This window comes from Adiantum capillus-veneris, chromosome 3 (genome assembly GCF_014529385.1).
Source record: "Adiantum capillus-veneris isolate H3 chromosome 3, ASM1452938v2, whole genome shotgun sequence".
NCBI lineage: Eukaryota > Viridiplantae > Streptophyta > Polypodiopsida > Polypodiales > Pteridaceae > Adiantum > Adiantum capillus-veneris.
In genome coordinates, this window is record NC_140933.1 from 23,999,115 (window position 1) to 24,023,774 (window position 24,660).

Genomic DNA, 24,660 nt, shown 5'->3' on the forward strand with positions numbered 1-24,660 from the left:
TTCGGAGTGTTGTTCCATTTTTCGTTTCAACTTTATTTTGTACCGTTCTGTTTGTTTTTGTTTCATGTTTCATTTCAATACTTAGGAGTAGGGTAAGTAGAAACTGCCACCATCGTTTGAGCTAAAAGATTGAGGAAAAAAAGGGTGAAAACCATATTTTGGAGAAAATGACCATAACTCTAAAATTCTAAAAATTTGATGGTAGAGACCTCAAAAGTGATCAGTGACATTTTGCATCAGTGAAATATTGTCTTGATAAGGTTTTCTTGAAAGAAAATCACTTCAGAATTGGATGTTAGGGAAAAAACAATAAAATGGGCATTTTAAACACAAGATTTTTAACTTTTTAGGATCCAAATTCAAAAAGAGGTAAGGTTTAGCTTCTACATGGAATAGAGAATCAGCATAACAAAATTCTAGAAAAAATGCTATCAAACATGGATCGTGATGTCGGGACAAGGGTAGGACCAGTCACGGCCAAGGGCCAGGATGGACATGAAGTCAAGGGGGTCCCTATATTTAACAGGCCAAGGGCCTATATAGGGCATGCCTGGGTGGAGATTAGCAGGTTCGAGTCCCCCTGTCCTTTCACTGGTATCAGATCTAGGGGAGAGGAAAGCTATGGAGGAGAGAGAGAGAGAGAGGACATGCGATCCTGCAAGTAGCAAACCGACCCTTCTCCTTCCCTCGTCCATAGCTTTCCTCTCCCCTAGCTCTGATACCAGTGAAAGGATAGGGGGACTGGAACATGCTAATCTCCACCCAGCCATGCCCTATATAGGCCCTTGGCCTGCTAAATATAGGGACAAGGATAGGACCAGTCACGGCCAAGGTCCAGGATGGACATGCAGTTGGACATGCAGTAAAGGGGGTCCCTATATTTAGCAGTCCAAGGGCCTATATAGGAAATGGCTGGGTGGAGATTAGCATGTTCTAGTCCCCCTGTCCTTTCACTGGTATCAGAGCTAGGGGAGAGGAAAGCTATGGAGGAGGGAAGGAGAAGGGTCGATTTGCTGCTTGCAGGATTGCATGTCCTCTCTCTCTCTCTCTCTCTCTCTCTCTCTCTCTCTCTCTCTCTCTCTCTCTCTCTCTCTCTCTCTCTCTCTCTCTCTCATGGCAAGCACCCTACAACCGCCAAGGGGTGGGCAAGAACCCTTGCCCGGGGAGGAGCGGCTCGACATATACAGAGCCGTGGGAGCGGCCGCTTGCGAAGGACAAGGTGGCCATGGCAACCTGCACAGTTTGCAACAAGCACGGCACCGGGGAGGAGCGGCTTGACATTCTTATCTCTTTTTGCTTTTGCATGCAGGGCCGAGAGGGGCCGTAGCGCCCGAGATGAGCGCCTTCTTCCTCTGCTGCGCAGTCGTTGGCCGCCATCTCTGTATGGTGAGGGTTAGTTCACATGTTTCATTTTTTTTTTACTTTGGACGCCCTAGGGTGCCCAAGGGGCCACCCAAGGGGCCCATCCCACAATAACAAAGGCATGCACATCTCGGCTTCGAGCGCGGCCTTCGCCTACCCCATGAAGCCGGCAAGGCCGTTTGTGCAGAATTTCAACAAGGCCTCCAAGAACGTCTTGGCTGCGGGAAGGCTTGAGCTTCAACTAGCAAAATGCCACGACCGCAATAAGACAAGATGGGACAATAATTATGACTACGACAAAATTTCAAGGGTTCTTGAATCAAGCAATGTCGACATTTTTGACACGGTTGCAGGCCTCGAGCTGTTCAAGAAACACATCCTTGCACACGAGCACAATTGCCAACCTTTTCACGTGTAGATTGGACTTGGGATTCAACAAGAAATCACCGATGGCATGCATGCATGGCATGGCATGCAAGGTGCATGTGCTGACGGCCGAAGTGACAGCTCCAAGGTATTCAAGGTAGAAGCATGGCCACGGTTAGAATCGGCAAATTTGGAAGCTTTGCTTGACGACAGGAAACAGGAAGTAGCACCAAGTACCAAGATCCAGAAAGATGCTTGCAAAGCATGTATGAGAAATCATGTAGCAGTTCTCGATTCTATGAAGGGTTCTTTGACAGCTCAATTTCTAGCTGAAAGCAAGGCCTACTGTTGGCATTAATGGAATCCAGAAGACCGGAATCCAGGTAACTTCTTTTATTTTTTCATCTTGACGCTTTGTAAGTGTACTTGTACGACTGTCCAAAGCGTGCCGGCATGAATTCATCCAATGGGATTCCATGAGAGCAAGGATCGCCAGAGACATTCATGGGTATAGTTTTTGTAACACCACTAGAGCATTGAAGTTGCTCACAAGCTTCCAAATTGCTTACAAATCGGGCAAGGCCCTTGACATCACGAAATCAAACAGTTGTGAACCTTGATTCCAACTTATTCGATTCTTACGACGGCCATTTCATCGACAGGTATAATTCATGAGGTACGCAGTTGGTATTTGTTTATTGCACATGCAATTCTGTTTTTCTAGCAGATCTACAAGTAGACAAGGTCGATTTTTTGTGCATGATGGACAAGTTCGAGTCTCTTTGCTATGACATCTATCGTCAATAGCATTGGTTGGCAATAAGGCCATATATAGTTCTATGAAGCAAAGCTTCAATTTATACATCTTGCATTGAGGCTGGCCCGTTTGGCATATGCTATGAGCATACAAAATTGGGAAGGAATAGGCAATGTGTTTGCAGGTTATTTCCTACTGCAGGTTATTTCATTATGTACCAGACGGGTGTATAGGATATACAAGGCAGTTTGTGCAGATATGGTTATGAGCCGTTTCGGAATGAGTTTTTCCTTCCAAATTTCATGACAACTGGTTACGGCACCAACTACCAGGTTAGCCAAGGTTAAGTTTTTCTTGTTTTTCCCTGTTTACACTTTACTTGCCAATTATTGTCACTGTGCAAAGCAAAGTGCTTTGGAAATTTTATATGAAGCAAGACTTCTCCCTTGTGCCAAGGTATTTCCTGATGACTTGGCATCACGGACAGTGGCACACAAGTTTGGGAAACTACCAAAATGGGAATATCCGCTCACAGAATACCTACCAGTCTAAATTATGCAAGGCACTCATGGTTTTGGTTCTCACAGTTGAGGCAATCACTCTCCGCACGGGCTAACAATTCTACCTGCAAGGCATGCTAGTGTGGTGGATTCAATTCTATTGCTTCATGCATTACGCTTCCGCTAACACATTCGCAACTCTGTCAAGGACAGACTACGGATGGATTGTTTAATATGATTGTTGGTTGCTATCAACACTCAACAACACTAAAAAGAACCTAAAATTTTGACTAGCTTCACTGGCAAGGTGCCCTATTCAAGTCATCCTCATACAGTCACGACCCATACACGGTAGACGGTAAATATTTGACTTGTGTTTTTTGTTGCCTCTCTCGATGAGAGCGTCATACAGACAAATTGTGGTATGCTTATAGGATAAACTGCAATTTAGGCATAAGATGTCTAAGAGCACACATTCTGGGCACACACTCTACAAATTTAAGGAAAGTTCCTCAGCCCAACATGCTCTTCTTCTCTCTCTTTTTCTTATTTCTCTCAAGAATAATGAAAACTTTCTAAGAAGCTTTTGATACATGTTTTGTTTGGGAGTCAATATGAGCCAAGGTGCTCTAGCTCTCAGCTAGAAATTGGCCACGATGCCATTCACATTAGTTTTCATCGGTTTATCGATTGAACACTAATTGCCGTAACAGCTAGGAGCCACACAAGGATGGCTAAGAGCCATTATCAGATTTTGGGTACGACCCAACTATTGGCATTCCTTGGGTGATTGTTCTTATGATCGAACAAATCTGCCCAGTGGAGTACACATCAAACATATCAACGTTAATGGACGAGCAAGAGTCTTGTCATTTCAGAGGATTAGGGTGTCATTTTTGCACTATATGTTTCTAGTACGACGCTCAAGTTGAGTTTTTGATACTCTGGCACTTATATCAGTTGATCTATACCATGGAGTCTAGAGGTAGTAAACAATTGAGACAGCATGGCTGTTGATACGAGCTAGGCATCTCCCTTGTGTGGATTTCTTGCTCTCTCTATATCACTACGAGTGTCTATGGCATCACAGTTTTGGGGTACGACCCAGTGGGTGCTTATTAAATCACCCCATATGCATTGAGGATCACAGTTTGATCTATTCTTGTTATACTTTCAAGGAAATAATTCCGCAATCTACCACGCGATAGCGGAAAAATGCAACTTTTCAAGTTGATTCTCATCATTCTGTACACAGCTAACTAGGTTGGTTATCGTTACCTGCTAGTTGAGAAGTTTCTACAAAGGGTCTTACCAAGGGGTTTGACTATGTAGATTCTACCCAACGTGTTTGGATTGCGACAGCAACACCCAGGGTTTCTAGTGCAATGTTGCTTGGTTTTTTCACGGGGGGGGAATATAATCCTATGCATTTGAATACGGGTAACTGACCTTGTAGTTCAATCCCCACGGCCATGCCAAGGGCATGTCAAAACAAGTATTTTGGACCGTAGTGTCCAAAGTACATTATGCTACTATGAATCCACTTGCAGGATTCGATTTGGCACATGTTGTCACATGGGATACAACATGGTCTAGGAACTCAAGGAGTTCGGTTTAGCCAGTGTGGAGCAATGAATGAGGGTCCCTCTCACTCTTGTCCCAGAGTGTTTAGAGTTACCTCCACACATAAGTACATCTTGTACTTGAAGGATGTTCTTATTTCAGACATCCTTAGTTGAGGCATATTCCACATGTGGCGAATATGAGTCTCTAGGACTGACACTGGCGCCCCCTATTTCAAATATGTGTCACGACAAAGTCTCTACGTGCTAGTCAAATCTGTTTTCTAGACCATTTTTTAGCACGACGTATCAGGAGCAATTTCAGTGGCCAAAAATTGTCGAATACTTAGAATGACTTGTTCAGCTACAAGTATTGCTAAACAACATTACAGATAGTTGTTTATACATATAACAAGGCTATAAGTTGTTAATGAAAAAGTTTCATTGTCTGTACCAAGAAGTGATCAATGTTTCACCTTCTATTGTGATTCAGACATTTCAGCAAGGCTTGCAAGAGATTGCAATTGAAAGTATTTACATTCTTTTCAGAACTATTTACATTCCTTTTTAATGTGTGCTAGGCGCATCACATTTTCCATAAGTATTGGCAAGGATCACCATGGATATACAGGTTCGGATCTGTTTTTTGCTAAATGCATGCACACTAGGTGTTATGGGCCTTAGTGTTTAGCAAAGGCTAATTTGGAACGGCATGCATATTCCTCAAGTTGTTGCTTAAGAAGCATTTTGCACTCTATGTGCACTATCTCTATGAGATTCCTTTGGGGTCTACTAATCACCAAAAGAGGTCATGGATCGGTTTGGGTGTTTGTGGATTTTTCAAGTTAACCACGATGGTTATTCCGGACATTGTTGATTCCTCAACAATGTTATATGCTATTGTGATTCCCCGTTTACCAGTCGTCTGGGAAGACTGTCTGTAAACCGTGGGGGAAACACACCTCAGTACTGTCAGTTATCCAAGGGGATAGGAAGATTACAAAGTGTGAGGTAACACACCTCAGTATTATCAGTTATCCAAGGGGATAGACAGATTATAAAGTGTAATCTGGTGTTGAAGGATATGTAAAGTGCGTACGTTAGCACCAGGCGATTCAATCAGTAAGCATTTATTGCTCTACTTAGAGTTTGCTTACTATAAGTTAAAGCATGTTTGTGACTAGGTGTAGTCTCTTCATGTATAACTCAGGTTCTCAACCTTGCACACTCGTTAGGGTGGGGTTGTTTTCTGATGATGAAAATTGGGAACAAGTCAAGGACTTAAACTTGGCTGATGAGTTATGTCGGCAAGTTACTTTCATAGAAAGTGACAAGAGGTACTCTTTTTGGTACACCTTTGTTGTGATAAACTCGTTTACCATGCTGACGAGAGTTCTAAATGGAGTCTACACACTATATTTTGATAGGAACCGGTACCATCAGATGGTTACAAATGGACAACAATGTAGAAAATCAAGATGCTACTCTTGATTTCATTGAACCTCCTACTGAACCGGGTTCCACTCAAATGAATTGTTGGATCCATGAGGGATGTTACGGTAGAAAACATTAGTGTTCTTATGAAGATACCATCACTTGTGTTTTCGCGGACGAAAACGCTTCTCCAAGGGGGGAGTAATGTCGGGACAAGGGTAGGACCAGTCACGGCCAAGGGCCAGGATGGACATGCAGTCAAGGGGGTCCCTATATTTAGCAGGCCAAGGGCCTATATAGGGCATGGCTCGGTGGAGATTAGCATGTTCCAGTCCCCCTGTCCTTTCACGTGATCCATGTACCTCTTGACATTTGGGGATGATATTTGACAAGTACATCCCTGATAACTAGCGGAACAACTTTTCCAAAAGGGACCATAGCAAAAAATTCAAAAAAGTTGATCAAAACACCAAAATTCTGCCAGATGGCCAAAAACCACAAGACAGACATAAAAACTCACTTTTGACTTGGAAAAAGTTGTCCAATTCAAAAAGAAGTGGTGGAATAGACTATTAACGCTGCTGCAGGTAATTATAACGCCAAATTTGGAGTTTAGATGTGTTGGAACATGGATCGCAATCCATGTACCTCATCAAAACTTTTGACTAAGATCTAAGCAGTAGGTAGCTGAGACATAGACAAACGCTTTTCCCAAAAGAACCAAAGGCAAAAAAGTTGCACAAAGTGGTCAAAAGAGCCAAAAATAGAACATTGTCAAAACTGTCACAAAAGATTGTAGAAGTCAGTTTTGGTTGGACAAAACTGATCCAAATCCAGAAGTTTTTGTGGAGCAAGCTACAAACATCACAAACTATCAATACACCAAAGATAAAGTCCAAAAGTGGTGGAACATGGATCGCGATCCATGTACCCTTGAAAAAGTTTTGGATATAAACTTTTCCAGCCTCTAGCAGAGACCATTCTAAACAAAAGTCTCCAAAGGAGTTTTGTCAAAAAGTCCAAATACTCATCAAAAATGCCAAAAACAGTTTAAGGTGGAAACCCTAAAATAGGCCTGTGAATTGACTTTTGCCTGACCTAAACAAGTCCAAATCACACAAAAACCACACAGCAGTGATCAGTGGACCAAGCGAAAGGTGTGTGTCAAGTTTGAGTACCTTCTGGCACATAGGTACATGGATCGCGATCCATGTTCCTATGTCACAGATTGATACCAAACTTGCACCATAGCTAGAGGGCATCACAAGGAATTTAGTGGTGTTTTCAAAACTAAATTTGGATATAAAAAACCAAGTCAAAAGCCAAAATTGTGAAGTATTCTGACCAGGTGCCAAAATTGACCTAATTTTCCATTTTCAAAAATTTTGATACCATAGAACCTCCTAATCATGTTGATTTTGATGGTACCCAAAAAAGATAATTTGGGATCCAAACATGGATCGCGATCCATGTACCCATAGTGACAGCTTGACCTAAAACTCTCCATATTAGTAGTGCATACACAAGGAGACATATCCCCAAGCCCAGTTGTAAAAAACTTTGAGCAAATTTGGGTCAAAAGGGAGAAAAACAGGTGAGAGACTGAAACCGCAGTGCAAACCTTGTAGTGGGCATTTGACCTATCAAACCAAGTCCAAATCCAAAACGATTTGAGATTTAGCTTGTGGACATAGTCAGGAACAAACTCCTAAGAGGATAAGTCCAGATGTGGCTCAACATGGATCGCGATCCATGTACCTCAAACTCAAAATTTGACGAAAATTGGTACAACACCTGCACATGAATTTTTCTACATACTATCAAAATTTGGGAAAATTTGGAAAAAGGATTTTGATAGAGGAACATGGATTACGACCCATGTACCTCGACATAGTGGGGGTTTTCGACCTGATGATCTTGTAGACATACTTGAGCACATCTCAAATCTCAAGTTTCAACTAAAAATACCTTTGGGAGGCCAAGATACAAGCCAAAATTCTTATGTCCTGGTCCTGAAACTGTTTTGAGTACTATTTCAAGTGCTGTTCACTAAAATTGCTCTAACTTTTGATTGGCAATTCCAAATTGATTCAGGTAAAGCCAGGTAAAGTCAAGTTTTAGAGTTGATTTTTCCAGGTTTCCTAAATCCAAACTTTTAGGGTACCCAAAAATAATTTCCAAAGACCCAAGGATCATAAAGACCTGACTTTTGAAAGACCTTACCAGGGGCAAAAAGGGAAAGGTTGCACTAAGCCAAAGTGGGCTTGTAAGAGACTATCTTGAGAATCTTGAGTGAACCTTAATCATGACAAATCATCCACCACCAAGGTTTTCTACTCCACTCAGAGACATGAAAAATGCAACAAACACTATAGTGTCTTCAACAGTGGGATTGGAAGAATACATAGAGGAGAGGCATCCTCTGATCAACAAACTGAACGTGAGATTCATCAAAACCAATGAATCCATGAGAGTGCTAATGGATTACGCTCATGAGGGTGTTTTTTAGATTCACAAACGGAGATCGACATATCTTCTTCAAGTGTGTAGAACCCAACGCTAGAGAGTTGACCACCCATAAGAACCTCTATGCATTCAATATACAGATGCCAACAAAGTGCAAGTTTTGATGGTAGATAAGTATGGAAGAGAGTACAAACTTTTCAATCCAATTGACCTAGAGAGATATACGTACAAGGGTACTCCAATCTCTACTTACTTTAAAAAAAAAACAATACCAAAGTGCAATTTTGAGAGGATTCCATCGGGATATTCTCCAAGATGAGAGGGGAGAGCGAGAGACATCTTTCCAAGAGACCACAAATTGGTTAGATTAGTGACTGAACCACAAACATTAAGACCATATCAAGTGGCTCAATTTGTCAAAACAAAATACAATGGGTTGGAGGATCCATATGCTCATGTCTCACTCTTCAAACAAGTTTTGAGGGCTAAACAGATTGCAGATTTCCATACTGAGTATGAGGGATTTGGGTTGACATTGGAAGCAACAACCTTTACTTGGTTCCAACCACTAAAGAGAGATGATTTTCTCAACATAGCACAACTCTTATAAGAATTTGTAGAGGAGTTCTCAAAAAGGGGGATCAAACACAACACAATGTCCCAAATCTACGCTTTCAAACAGAAAAAGAACGAGAGAGTAAAGGAAGATCTGATTCGCTTCAAACAATACATTGAGAGATGTCCTGTGAGAGAGATACCACAAGATGAAAGATTGTCAGTTCTCTTCATCAAGGGCTTAAAGAACGAGACTCTAAAAAAGGATCTATATTTGAAAGGATGCATGACGTTTGAGCAAGTCATTAGGAAGCTCTATATCTAGTTGACAATTGTAAAGCCGTCGGAGAGGTGAGTGAAGATACGGATAACACGACTAGTGGTGCCTCTTCTCTGAAGAGTGAACCCACAACAAAGCAAGATGTTCAAACTCCTACGATGCAAAGCTTTGACCAAGTGGTCAAGGAGGTGATTAGAAGAGTTAATCAAGTCTACATACAGAACCCGATTGTACGACACCCACATTTGAGGAGAGGTAATACTTGTGGAGGGGATCACCCCACTCCATGGTTTAGCACTCAATCTAAGCCGCAACAAATGTTAGGGCAACAATTGCATCTTCTGAATGATGGTAGAGTAGTAGTCAACTACATTCAGCCAACACATGTGCCACAACCCGTGAAAAACCAGTACTCCATGGATGCAAATACGCTCATGTTCATAGCCAATCAAGAGTATGGTTCAAAGGCCATCCTCGCAAGACAAGGAAAACCATTGGCTAGATCACTAGCTATGAAACAAGAAGGTCCATGTTATGAATGTGGAGGTGACCATTGCGCATGAAGTTGTCCAAACAAGGGTCCACAAATAGAAATATTTGTATTCTGTGAGGTTGTGGAAGAGACCATCTAATCCAACACTGTGCTAAGAATCCAGATTACAAGTGGAAAGCAACAATGAATGTTGTAGGAGTGATTCTTTGTTCAAGTGGATGCAAGGTAGAACCCGCCATTCCTTTAAATAATGACTCGAGCTCAAGCTCAAGAAGCTACCAAAAACGCAGTCGTTGAGGAGGAACCCACATTGCCATCTAAAAAAGAAACTGAGAACATATCAGTGAGAACTGCAAGAAAGTCATGGAAAGCCAAACGAGATAAAATGAAATCAAAGAGGCTGCAAGAGAAAAACGATTTAGAAACAAAACTGAATCAAAAAAAAGAACAGCTTAGACGAGAGCAAGAAAGCAAGAAAAATGCAAAGGGGCCTAAAGAGTAAAAGACTAACTCGGGAGGTTCAGTCTTGGTCGACAAAGTCTTTGAACCCTTAGATGCAATTCTAAAGCTAGGCTAAAACCAAATCAAACACAAGAGCATAGATGGATGACTATCCTCATCTAGGGTATGAAAAAGAGAGGCTACAAATGTGCAAGGATTTCATCCACACAGCCCAAGCTATTATGGAACCACATGTTCCAGATGCTCCAAAAATGGAGGTAATAATCCGCAAAAAAATCCAAGAAATGGAAAGCCAAGGTATTGTAAACAGAGACCAAGAATATCCAAGAGTTGAGGTACCTTTAGATACAAGGGAAGTAGTCAACACCATAGATGGGGTGGATTCACAAGTAGTGATGCCAATTCCAGAGGTAGAAGAACTATGGCCACAATCCTTATGGGAATCGATCAGAAACCAAAAAAGATGGTAGTGCTACTTTACAGTCAGCACCTATTCCTGAGATAAACATGGATCAAAAAATTTTCCCAAGGGATATAGGATCTTTATATGGGGATGCCAGGTTTGTCACATCTGAAGAGAGAAAATCACACTCTCTACAGACTTTTCCATCTTTAGTGGAGAACTCAAAACAAAATCAAACGTTAGAGTGGTACCTTCTCAACGATGGATACCAAGAGCTTGCACTAATTGATGTCTTCTCCTATTCAATGCACACTTTATCTCTCAAAGTTGCTAAAAATTAGACCACATCTATGGGGCCAAATGGGAAAACACCTGGAAAATATGGGGTTGAAAATCCCTTCACATGACCAACTTGCAGATGAAAACATGGATGAAACTTTGCCTAAGAGACCACAAGAAAAACCAGTACGAGTAAATAAGATGGGTGATTATTGTGAAGGTAATGAAGGAAACACCAGCTTACCACTTGAGTACAAAGGAGTAAAGACGGTTGCAATATTAGATAGTGGGGCACAAACTGCCATTTCAACCAAGGGGATGTGGAAAAAATAGGGAAAACCTGCTCTTAGGAAAACTCGAATGAAATTTCAATTAGCGGATGGATACGTGGAGAGACCAATAGGAATGTTAGAACAAATCGTTGTATCCTCGTGTGGCATTGAGTATGAGCACACCTTTGCCATAAAGCATTTTGACAAGAGCAACAACTTTGATATCATATTGGGAAAACCATTCATGCGTCAACTCAAAATGGTACAAGACTAGGGATATGCCTATATCTACTTGAGATACAAAGAGGTCACTACAAAAATTAGTGTAAAAAATCATAGCTATAGAGATGTAGAGAAAACCTCAGGGGAAGAATTACACTCCACAACTGAACAAGAAAATGAGGTACCTACTCGGTTGCAAAGCAAAGTGCATATTTGGATGTGCAGAGATTTGGAGTGTGAAAGTCTTAGAAAGGAAGATTTCATTCTAGAGTGTTCAATAGAAGATGAAGCTTATATTAGGGAACCATTTCTAGAGTATTTGTTTGAACCCTTTGAATGGGATCAAATACTGGTGACTCTTGATGTTTGTGTAAATGCGGCAACCAACACCAAATTTTGCGATGAAGGTGGCTATGATATAACTCCCTTGTTTATGATAAAGGTGTTGAAGGAAGCTAACGAGGTTTGTGAGTGTGAAAGCAAAAAAGGTCAGATGGATGGCTATGTCTTGGAACATGATACCATAGTGCAAATGAAGGAAGCAGACCAACCACGAGAATATGTCATCATTGACATACCTGAGGAATCGACAAAAGCTATTTCAAAGAAGCCTACTCTAGAAAAGGTGCAAATGAAAGCAGATGAAGCAACAAAGTTTCCAAGTTCAATGTCAAATGTTTAGCAAACACAAGATCAAAAGAAGAATAGGGACAAGGAAGAAGATTGACTGCCTCCTACGATGACCAAATTCAGCATATGCGGAGAAACAAGACTTAAAATCACATGTTCAGTTATGATAGATCTAGAAGCAACAAAGAATCTAATGACTTATGGAACACATGGACCATGATGGGAAAGCCACAAATCACCGAGCTAGAGAAGATAAGGTACACAAGTTCTAAAATGGCGATTCCTAGCTTTGGCATGGCAGAAGCCGTACTCAAGTTGAGTAATAGGGAGTACATGGATACTTTCCATATAATTGACTCCCATCATATCAAAGAGATTTTGACCCTGATAGAAAGCTGGAGAACCGTCTTCTTTCAACCACAAGGAAAATCTTCAACAAAAACATCATCAAAAGCCCCAAAGACACCTCAAGTCAATGCAAAAAAGGAGCAACCAAGCATCATGGAAAAAGGTAAAGCAAAGGTAAACATTGAAGTATATCAACCTCACAAGCTAACTTTACCCTCAACGAGCTTCCATCAAACTTCCCGTGTAGCCTCTACATCAAGAGCCAATCCATCGACAATGCAAGGGAAACTGAAGCAAAAATTCTATCAACCAAATTTTCCATCACGTCAAAGCTTCCAAAAGAAACCAGAGAATGCTAACCAAGTGTTGGTATCCAAAGAGCACATTAAAGTCAAAGACCCAGTTTGGATACACCAATCACGGGTTCAACCACAACAACAAAAGGTGACAGTGTGGGTAGAATCGAATGAGTCAATCACTGCTCAAGGCTACTTCCAAGGAAGCACCAGTGTTTGGACAAAAAAGCCTAAATTAATAGCCCAGACCTACCCACCTCAACCAACGAGCTCTACAAAGAACAAGACACGCTATCAACACAAGACAAAAACTCAAGCAGGAGAAAGAACAATCACAATAGGCAAAAGAAAAGATCAAAGAAACAAGCAATGCAACAAGTTTGGGTACCAAAGTCAGCAGACGCTAGTCAAGCTACCCAAGAAAAACAGGTAAAGAAACGGATGGTTCCAGTCAAAATGGTTCCAGTCAAGCTACTCGAAGCACAAGGATTTTATGCAGGTAACACTCAAATGTGGCTACCAAAAATTGTAGCTCAATCCGGAACAACCGAGAGAAATCATGCAGTACAAGCTTGTACCCAAAGGCAAGCAATGACAACCAAGAGCCAACAAAATCCAATTGCAACCAAGGTTTTGACAATCTCCATATGGATACCTCGTCTTCAATTGCAAAAGCAAGGCTTTTACAATGGTAATCATCAGGTTTGGATACCAAAGCCTAGTGTCCATTAAATTATAGAAGAAGGTAAAATGCCAAAGGTAGTCACACAAGGACCAAAAAGAAGATGGGTTCCAAAATCGACAATGAAAACTCAATCACAAAGAACCCACACACAGATTCAATCTCTTCTCATGGGAGATAAAGCAAAGGCTCCATCAATCTCTACAACAGCTGAAGAACTTGTTTCACAAAGTAGTGACAACATACGACAAGCAAGTCAAGAGGAGCATAAGTATGTAAGCCTAATCGACAAAATGGTGGCATCCAATGACTAACACAATGGAAGAGGCCTACATTTCTAGAACTTATGGAATTGGGTTTCTGGCCTTGAACAGGTAAGTCCAAGTCTCCATTAAACATACATGGCATAAACATTAGAGTCGAGCAGCTAAGCCACTAAATGAGCAAGGCGTTAGTCCCGAACCTTCATGCAAATTTTTTTGTGTTCTAAGTATCTTAATTATTATAGGTACCCCTCCTGGGGAGGTCACCTAATAAAAATGTAACCTATTACGTGAGTTCAACAGAAGGGTATTTAAAGTTCTTGAAACTTACAGAAATATATATATATATATAGAAGGGCATTATTTTTTCAAATTTGAAAAAAACTTACAGATTTTCAAAGAAAAGGGTACATTATATTCTTAACAAAATTCACAGATAAGGGGTTTTACAAACATATCTTAAACGCACGTGATATGGTAGTTTTACACATAGTGAACCCCCCGAGGTACCCCTCAAGCAGGAAGAACTGAGCATAATTACGTTGTGCCACTCATGCTAGTATAGGTGAGCATAAGAGTCAAAGTTGTTGTAGTATAGTGGTGAAGTGAAGGAGGAAGTCTAAAAGACAGTCACGCACTCAACACCGTGAGGTATGAGTGGAGAAGATTTTACATCAAAAACCCTTCTTGGAAATGTGAAAGCTATTGCGACGTCCTTTGATGTCACATGTGCTACATTTGCTCCTTGAAGCACCCATCAACTCCATCTCTTACACTACATGCTTTTGTTTGACAAATTTCTTGTATGCATATAGAGTATCCCATAATTGACACTTACATTAGGCACTCTTCCTTTGTTTCTCCTAAGCACTCACCTTGCATGACAGATACTTCAAGTGGAGCTACTCAACTCCAATAAGAGCGTATAGCAAAGACACTTTTTTCCACCGAGTTTTTCCCCTTTGATCATCCAGGTTTTAAGATCCTAATCTAGAAATCCTCATCATCAACTTCTTGTATGTATTCCTTCTACATCAACAATAATCAATCATCAACGACTTGGAGATAAGGTTGTAAATTACTACATGCTTATCGCGAGCAACAAAGCTTTATAAAAAAATGGCAAGTTAAAAATTGGCCTACAACGATAAAAAATGAAAACTTTAGTAAGAAAGCTATCCACAACAACCATATGTAGCTCACATAGTGCTTCAACATTGGCTACCTATTGTGAAAAACTCAAATTGCAGTGGACCTTGAAAGCAAATCTATCATAAAGTCCATGCCACAAAGAGGATCTGTTCTACAAGCTCAGACACATCAACATCCATCTTTACGGTGGCTAAGACTGGCAACAAAGAGGCTAATTCACAATGAGAAGAAAAGTTTCCTCAAAAATCAAAGATCAAATCATGTATCAACAACATGGAATATATGAATCACTCAAAGAAGGGGAGAGCATCATCAACGCCAAATCACTTCCCAAGCTAACGACCAACCTTGAAGACAAAGCTGAAGACAACCCTATGACAAGACTGCACATGGTCGTGTCAAGGGACAACATGAGCTAGGAAGGGGGGAATGTTTGAGAACTAACCAAATGGGAGCCCACCTCGCTGGACACGTAGCGGAACACCACATTTGTACTCTATTTTTGTTCCGAGCTACTGTATTGATACTCTGTGTAAATCTTGATTCCAGAGTAGCGGTCAATTCCCTGCGTTGTAATTCTATCATGATGGTTGTAAAGGTCCCTGTGAGTCGGCCACTGGCCATTTAGAAAGCCCTAGGTGTAAAAGTCAATAACTTTAATGTGAAAGAAGGTTTATATTTAGTGAAGAAGGGAGCTCTGAAAATGTACGCTCAAGCTACAAAGCCGTTCCAGCTTGTAATCATCACAACTAATGATTGGGTAATCCATTTTCAAATTTGAAACTTGTATTGTGCTCTTCTCTCTATTTGCTATTTCATTTGAGTGTAAGCATTGTCGGGTTTGTTGTGGTTTGAGACTACACATCCATGAGACTTAATTGAAAATTTGAGTGCTTAAATCACTGTTTTTAGTCATTTTGACTATTGGAGAGTGTTCTTAGACCATAGTGAGACCTTTTTGGATAGTTATGTTGCAATTTCCAGGACCTTTTTCATGATGGATCATGATTTTGGTACCTTGTTGGATTGCAACTAGACTTGGTAGGATAGTGTCCCTAGGTATCATACACCTTCTCCTAAAGTTTTGTTGCATTTCGAGTCCGTTCGAGTGCCAAAATGGCGTGATGACCTAGAGCTATGAGAAAGGACAGGCAGATTGCCCTAATAATTGAGTGTTGGTTTGCTTGTTGAGTTGGTGTGTTTGCTTGTTAAGGTTCACTTCTTGAGATTGACAATCTCAAAGAGTCTCCGTGGCCCATCCGAGTCACTTCCCTGAGTATTGACATTATGTTAATGCGCGATAGCTATGCTACAGATGTCCGTCGTGCGGTGACCCGTTAACATTGGCACTGTTCCTCGGCAGTGGTGCCGATGTTAGTGGGTCGCTGCGAGACGAACATCTGTAGCATAGTGATCTGGCACTAACATAATGTCAATACTTAGGGAAGTGACTCGGATGAGGCACAGAGACTCTTTGAGATCGTCAATTTCAAGAAGTGAACCTTAACAAGAAAACACACCAACTCAACAAGCAAACCAACACTAAATGACCAGGGAAATGTGCCTATGTCCTTTCTCACAACTCTAGGTCATCATGCCATTTTGGCACTCGAACATACTCAAAATACAACGAAACTTTAGGAGGAGGTCTAGGACACCTAGGGGCACTATCCTACCAAGTCTGGTTGCAATCCAACAAGGTACCAAAATCACGATCCACCATTAAAAAAATCCTAAAAATTGCAAAAAAGAACTATCCTGAAATGTCTCCATATGGTCTAAGAACACTCTCCTATGGTCAAAAAAACTAAAAACAATGATTTAAGCACTCAAATTTGCAATTAAGGCTCACAAACACATAGTCATGAACCACAACAAAATCGACAATGCTTACACTTAAATGAAAAAGCAAAGAGAGAGAAACACAATGAAAGTTTCAGAATTGAAAATGGATTACCCAATCATTAGTTGCAATGATTACAAGTTGGAGTAACTTCTTAGCTTGAGCGTACATTTTTAGAGCTCCCTTCTTCACTAAAAATAAGCCTTCTTTCTCAATAAAGTTATTGACCTTTATACCTAGAGCTTTCTAAATGGCGAGTGGCCGACTCACATGGACCTTTACAGTCATCATAAAAAAATTACAACTCAAGGAATTGACTGCTACTATGGAATCAGGATTTACACAAAGTATCAATACATTAGCTCAACAAATTAATAGAGTATAAATGTGGTGTCTGGCTACTAGGTGGACGCCCATTCGGTCAATCCTCAAACATATACATGAATCGCATATAGTGAGGGTTTTATTTTTACACTTGCATGTATTTCAAGTGATTGTGAGAGAGACATGTTATAACAAGAAGACTTGAATGGATGTTAATGATTATGATTTTACGCACTTTAAAGGATGGATATTGCATATCCATTTAGTATGATTTTCTATGAACGCATTAACTCTTTGGAGCTATATTCTTTTCCACTCTCTCTGTGTCTTACAGACACTCTCTATCGTCTCAATTGTTTCACTTTATCTATTTCAAGATTTTCTTGTCCATCTCTGTTTCAAACATGACAACTTTAGCCCTGCTTTCATGGACAATAAATGGTGCTCTTGTTGAATATAATGTTTCATTAAGGCATGGAGAGATTCTCCTTAGTGAATATTTTCTACAAAACCTGTTACCACCTCCTATCAAATTTCAAGGGTTGCAAGCAATCATACAAACAAAAGGGTGTGTGACCAAAGTTAATGTGCTGCCAAGATTGGATCATGAAGACGAGAAGCATTACTTCCTTGATCGTACATTATCCTCTACTTACCACATTTTGCATTCAGATGATTGTGTGTATGTGTCTGATAGTTTAGAAATAATGGAAGATGTTGTTGATGATTCTTTCTATGCTACTCCATGTTTCAAGAATTCAAATCCAATAAATTTTAACATTGACATAGGTGAAGAGGAAGATGCAATTTTTATGAAGATGGTGCAAATAGCCAATGCACCCATAGCCTTCTAGGACACACGTGGTTTGGGTGAAAGAAGATACACTTATGCATTCTTTCATGATCATTTTTTCAGACAAGTTAGCATGGTTAAACATGCACGCTACACATGTAAACACCAAGATTGGGGCAAACACACAAGATATACCTATAGTGTAGTGAACCTGTGGAAAAACAAAGTGGTCTAGAGATATAAAAAGAACAAGTCATCTCTTATGTATGAGCTACAAAATTAGCTCCACCCACCCTTTGAAGTTTTTTTTTGAATCCCCTCTCGCTATAGATGTATGCGTTATGGTTCATATCGTGACAAATGTTCAAGCTCAAAGTTAGGACTTTTGGGACTTATGCACTTTTTTTTTTGTGTGTATCGTATGAGATATGGCTACTTTTTTGTTAGATTTTTTGTGTTGTTAGAAAAGGCTCCAAATTTAACGTCAAAAAACTTGCAAAAATCATTTTCATTGCAAAATCTTGAAATTGGAAGCTCGCAAAAAAAACACACTCCATCGGTGATACCCCTACTTTTAGAGCGGCAAACATATTTGATAGGATTTCTCACCATACATGCTCACTTTAATCACCACTATAGGGAGGGCCACCTTACTTTAACAAGCACGTACTATTGATGCATATAACAATAACAAAGTTGGACATTACCCTTGACTACTTGCAACATCTATCCTTTGTATGCCACCAAAAATGGCACCGTGTAATGGCTTGTTCCCTGCATTACGAGTTTTCATTACTTGTTCCCTACTTTGGTGATACACTTGGATGCATATAGCTTATTGAGTTGAGCTAGGTAGATTCGACCATTTGAGCTTGAAAGCAATTTTGTTGATGAGGCTTCTTTTCAACCTATTCCCTCAATGATGCTTCCTTTTGACCAGCTCCCTCTTTCTTTTAATTTGTTTAGTTCTTTGGGCACTTCTTGATCCTTTGCCAATGTGCTAACATGTGTGTTTCCTTGCTTAGATGCCATAAAAGATAAATATTAGAGAAAATGCACTTTTATACTTGAAGATCTATACTTTATATTGTGGTGTGTGGTTGCTTGGTTGGATAAGCCCATGTGAAAGGTCATGTGTATGCCAAGATAATGGCAATTGGTTGTACCCTTCCTGGTAGTCAATATAAGGGGCAACCTCACTCGTGGAGGGGGGGGAGTTTGATCCCATCATGTGTGCACTTTACAATATGCAAAATTGATTTTGAAAAAGCTTTTATTTGTTGAGGATAATACAATATGCCCTTGTCTCCTATATTATATGCCAAAAATTCCCGATTCTTGTCATAAGTGCCTTTGTAGTAGCATGTTTGAGCTATCAAATTATTATGCATTTTTGAAGAGCAAAGTATTGGTGAGTTTCACAATGACCCAATAGGCCCTAATGGATTAAAAAAAAATAAAAGGTATTCCTAATTCAAAAAAATTGAAAGGTGTTTCTAATTCAAATATTCCCTCAACAACCAAAAAAACGATGCATTAGTCTATAGCACACAACAACAGGCACAATGATGACGCACATAGATTTGCAACAGTATCGGTTGGACATGAGAAGGACAGCTACAACATTTTTTTTTGTGTGTGTGTGTGTGTGTGTGTGTGAGAGAGAGAGAGAGAGAGAGACTTTAAAGAGAAGAAAACGTTAAAGGAAAAATAAAGGAGAAGAGAAACACAAATATACCAATGTGAAGTGAACCACCTCTTTATATGGACACAAAAGGTCTCTTGACTTTCCACCTTCATGTGTCTTTTCATTTCCTAAACTCACCCTTCACTTACACACTTAGGATGTTTCAAAAGAATTTTTATTTTTTTGAAATTGGGGAGACATAATAGACCCTTGTTGATTTTTCTCTAACCCAATAGACTCCTCTAGATATTTCAAATGGTGAAGTTAACATTGCTTCCTCTCCATCCCAACATACAAGGAAATGATCTCTATGCAGTCATCTCCTTTGTTTAGTCTTGCTATCTCCATGACATGCTCTCCCACATTCTTTTCCTTATCTAGAACCCCTCAATCTCTATTCACACCCCCATCAGATGAGGAATGGAATAGTGACAAGCACAATCTTTAGCCCAACTATAGACTCTAGGACACCAACTTTCTTTCCAAGGTCAGACGTCCTCTCCCAAGAGGTTGGAATTTCTCTCCAAGGTTGGACTTCCATATAAAATGTAGTAGGGTCCTCGTCAAGTTTCTACCTTTACTTGAAAGACACCCTAGGTGACCCCTTAAGGAGTTACACTAGGTGCATAAGGGACCACATAGAGACCTTTCCCCAATAGTCATACAAATGGGTACCTCCACCCTACCAAAGTAGGTACCCCCACTTGCAGTAACAATGATATTTTCAAGGGCTCCTCTTCTCTACTATAGGTGGCTAGAGTGATGAGTTGGCTAGAGGGAGTGGTAGGCAAGGGCCTATAGGCCACTCTACACCACCACTCTTTTCCCCAACTTTATCTTGTGTATACCTCTCTACTAGGTATCAAATAAGCTATCATGTCACATCCCCCTTGAGACACCCTAGTCTTATATCCATTTGTGTTGTAGTAAGCGTGATACCCCTCAATAACTTGAGCACTCCGCTTCACCTTGCGCACAAAATTCTCTCTCTCTCTCTCTCTCTCTCTCTATTTAGATCACAATATTTCTTACTTTCATTGTACCTTGTATCTCTTGGTAGTAATGTTGTCTAGGGGGACTGAGAGTGTAGCCAAGGCACACTTTGTAGACAAAGCATTGTGAATAGTGTTAATGAATCATGACACTATTGTGCAGTGTCTCTTAGTTTTTGTGTCTCGTTGGTGTTCTTGGTCTTCTATCTATGAAGCTTCTTGTGCATACTGCACTCAGAGCATGCTCACCTCTCACTGAAGAGCATCATACATATTTTCTTGATACACTTTTAAACACTCCTTAATGCAAGTTGACTCTTCCTTCTTACTACTTCTTTATTTGAAACACTTTTCCTTCATGTACTACTCCTTAATGTAAGATGACTCCTTCATTTGAAACACTTCTTTGTACTTCTAGCATGTGGAAAATTTGATGACAATGGCCTATGGTTCATATGTCTGAAGATGAATAAAGAACAATTTTGCATCTTCAAAAACGGAAATAATCATGTTCATGGTGTGGGATGATGATATTCTGTAGCAAAAAATCAAGTTGCTTAAAAATCATCCATGTGACTCGAATAGATTTTTCAAGAGCATTGACAAGGGATCCACTTATAAGAGAGAAGACTATTCATGAACTAAATGAGAATGTGGAGTTTTTGAGAAGCACTGATGTTAGGATAACCTTGGCATATCAAGTGCCACAAGAGCATGAAAATTTGATCAAGTAAATTCTCAATCTAAACAATGAATTTTAGATTTTAGATCTCCATCTACAATATTCAACTTGTGTGCTTGCGTTTTTTAGTCCCAATTGCATAATGAAAGGGTTCTACATTGCCTGTGCCATGCTCCATTACCAACACTAACATAGTTGCAAGCATTGAGGGCTTGGGCATGAACAATGTTGACATTGAGGGAAAGGAGGTGAAGATAGTGTCACACATGGTTTGTTTCACCTTTGTTTTCATAATCTTGTGCTTGTAGTGATATAACCTAGGATAAGTTCAAGCCATTTATTAATAAGATCTCTTTGTGCATGGGATGTCAACGTGTGATCAACTATAGAAATTGCTACAAATACCTTGGTTTTTGAAAACTTTATCTCCTTTGTTTTTCCAATCTTGGGGTCACTTGAATCTTGCTACAACTTGTCAGAGTAGACATTTTAAGAAGTTCTCTTTGAATTTTATATGAGATTATCATTTTGGCTATCTATTACATAGACACCTTTGAGGAAGCATTCTACACCATAAAACTACAAGTAAGGTTAATGAAGTATTCAGCCAATGAACTAAATAATTCACTAACTAAAATTTTAATTACAAAAGAGAAAGGAAACTTAGTAGCATTGTCTCCGACGACTCAATTACCACGAAGCAATCAAGAAGCTAATCCTACATATTGATCTTGGGCATGTCACAAGTTAACATGGCCTAGAAGGGGGAAATGTTAGGAAATGCTAATGCAAAGGCCACATAAAGGTAAAACCAAGTTAGTTTTATCAATTATTTTACCTTATTTGTAATAGATATACCCCATATTTTAGAAAGTATAATTAATTTCATTATCATTTTCACAATTTTCTAATAGTATATATAGGTTATTTGAAGTTAGTTTAAATCTTGATCATTCAAAGAACTTAGAATCGTCGTTAGATTAGACAATTTTGACTTACAACAACTTTTAAAAACTAGGCTATTGTATAAAAGCCAATTGATATAAAAACTCTTGCAGTTTTGGATATTGGAGTGTTGCATATCATCTTGTCTTTGTTATGGAGGGTGCCATAACAAGAGAATTAAAATTAACAAAAAGAATTAATCCTTTCATTTAGTACACATAATTATTTTCCAATACATCATTTAGGAAAAAAAACAAGAATAAAAAAGCACTCCAATGACTACATTGTTGGTGAGGAATTGAATAGAAATTGAAAATTGAAAACTAAAAAATAGACAACATGACACATGTAACCTTCCTCTTCTCCTTCATTCATGCATCACACATGGTACAATCTCCAATCAAAACAAATCCTTCTCTCATATGAAGAGGTATGTCGTTTTTATATTAGAGGTACTTGTTTATGTCTTGAAACTATTATGAGCATTAATTGAAGATTAAAACTTCTATATCTAAGTTTGACACCTATTGGAGCTCGATGGCAAAAAGTTTTTTTTTTTTTGACTCAACACATATTACTCCATTGACCTAATCAAAATCTTGTTTAAGATACTAAGAGGTATATGGATTGTAGTACTAAATCCAAGGTGCATTCACATATATCCTTATATCCTCACCCCTTTGTCAAAATTATAGTGTCTAAAAACGCTATTGATCAATGAATCATATCCATCCTTGGATTTGGGACATCCCCTAAGAGTAGCTCTAGAGGCTCAGCAACATCTAACTCATAGTAGTAGATACTTGCACTTTCTTTGAATCCACTTATCATCTCCCGAACTTTGTCTTTGAATCTAACTTGAGTTCTCTTCAAGTATCTCATGCATCACTTCTATTATTGATTCCTCTCTCTTCTCTTAGCATCTTCCATAGGTTCAGGTACTCCTTAAATATCATTGCCCTTATCCGTAAGGCTTTGTTGCTCTCCAACTTCAACAAAAGTGAAAAATTCCTATTCAGTAACCCTTCCCTAAAATTGTCTTGCAATTGTTTTCACTTCTTGAGTGTCACCTTGAGTATTTCTAGCTGCCACTTTAGCTTTCAACTTCTCCATTTTAGCTTCAAGATCCTCAAATCTTCTCTTTAATAGTAGAAACTCCTCATTATCTTTCTCCTCTGTAGTTGATAGGGCTTATTGACCAAAGAAACTAACTTCTTCTTTAATTCACTCCATACTTTTTCTCCTTGCTTCCTTACTTTTGACTTTAAAACCTCCACTTTTTGTGTGGATAAATAGCACCCGTCCACATCAAGATCATCCTATGACATGTCCCTAAGTTTAGCTTCAAGCTCCTTGCATGCTTGAATGTTGCTTAGCAAAACATTGTTGTTGTCTGACTGCAACTTTGAATGGTCTAGAGTCAGTAAATCCATTTTCTCCCCAATGCTAAAAATTGCTTGTCTCTCCATTTTTTTTTTCCATTGCAATCCTTTTTGTGTAAGTGAGTTTTGTAAAATTTTTCATATTGCCTTGCTTTGTTCAAGTCTTCCTTCAAATCAAAGATATTTTCTTCCATGTCCTCAATTAGCTTACAATCTTCTTCGGACCTTTTAGTAACCTTCTATAGTTTTGAAATCTAACTTGTAATTGAAACTTTTCCCTCTACAAAACATTAAAATTCAATTGGCCCTTGCCAATGAAGTTCTTGACTGTCTATAAAGCTTTATATGCATCTACTATACCAATTTTACTTTCAAATTTAGTGATTTGTTTCTCTGGATTTAGACTTGCAGGTCTTGACTCCCTCCTTGAAGACTATGTCACTATATGCTCCCTCTCTGCTCCTATAAAAGAATCCCAATTCACACACTTTTGTATCACAAGGATTTCCCCATCATTTGAGTCTAGTTTGTAACCATCATTTGCATTAAGTTTGTTATCAATCTACTTTATGATTTTCTATTTTGTTAGTGTTAATCTCTTTTCCTAATCTCATGTGATTAACTCACTAACTACACCATGAACGGCTCACTATTGTTTTTGCCATTGCCAATTCCTTTCATGCAATATCAGAGCCGATGTTCACACCCAGACCTATTAATCTCTTTATTTGATAATCATCAATAGCTTAATCAATTACATTTAATCCCTATTGCATTAACATCTTAGATTATTAGTAAGTTCACTATCTAATTACCACTTAGGCAAGAGCATGCTCCACTACCCTTGGGTGGTTAGGTGATTAGAAGGTTATATTTAATGCATTTCACCAAACTAGGTGCACCATAGTTAGGCCTATCCCATTAGGCGAGAGTGTGAGCTCGTAGCCGTATTGAAGAGATTTCAACCAAGCCCTTAACTTCTCTAATTGAAGGAGTTTGGCCTTCTTGACCACCATCCCAATTTAGTTGTGTGTGTGAGTAAGTGCATGTAAAGCCTATGATATAAGACTATCGTTAGACTTCCTCCACATGCATGGGAGATTGGTGCTTGCAAAGCCTGTGATATAAGACTATCTTTAGAATTCCTCCACATGCAAAGGAGATTGGTGCTTATAAAGCCTGTGATATAAGACTATCTTTATAATTCCTCCACATCCAAGGAAAACTG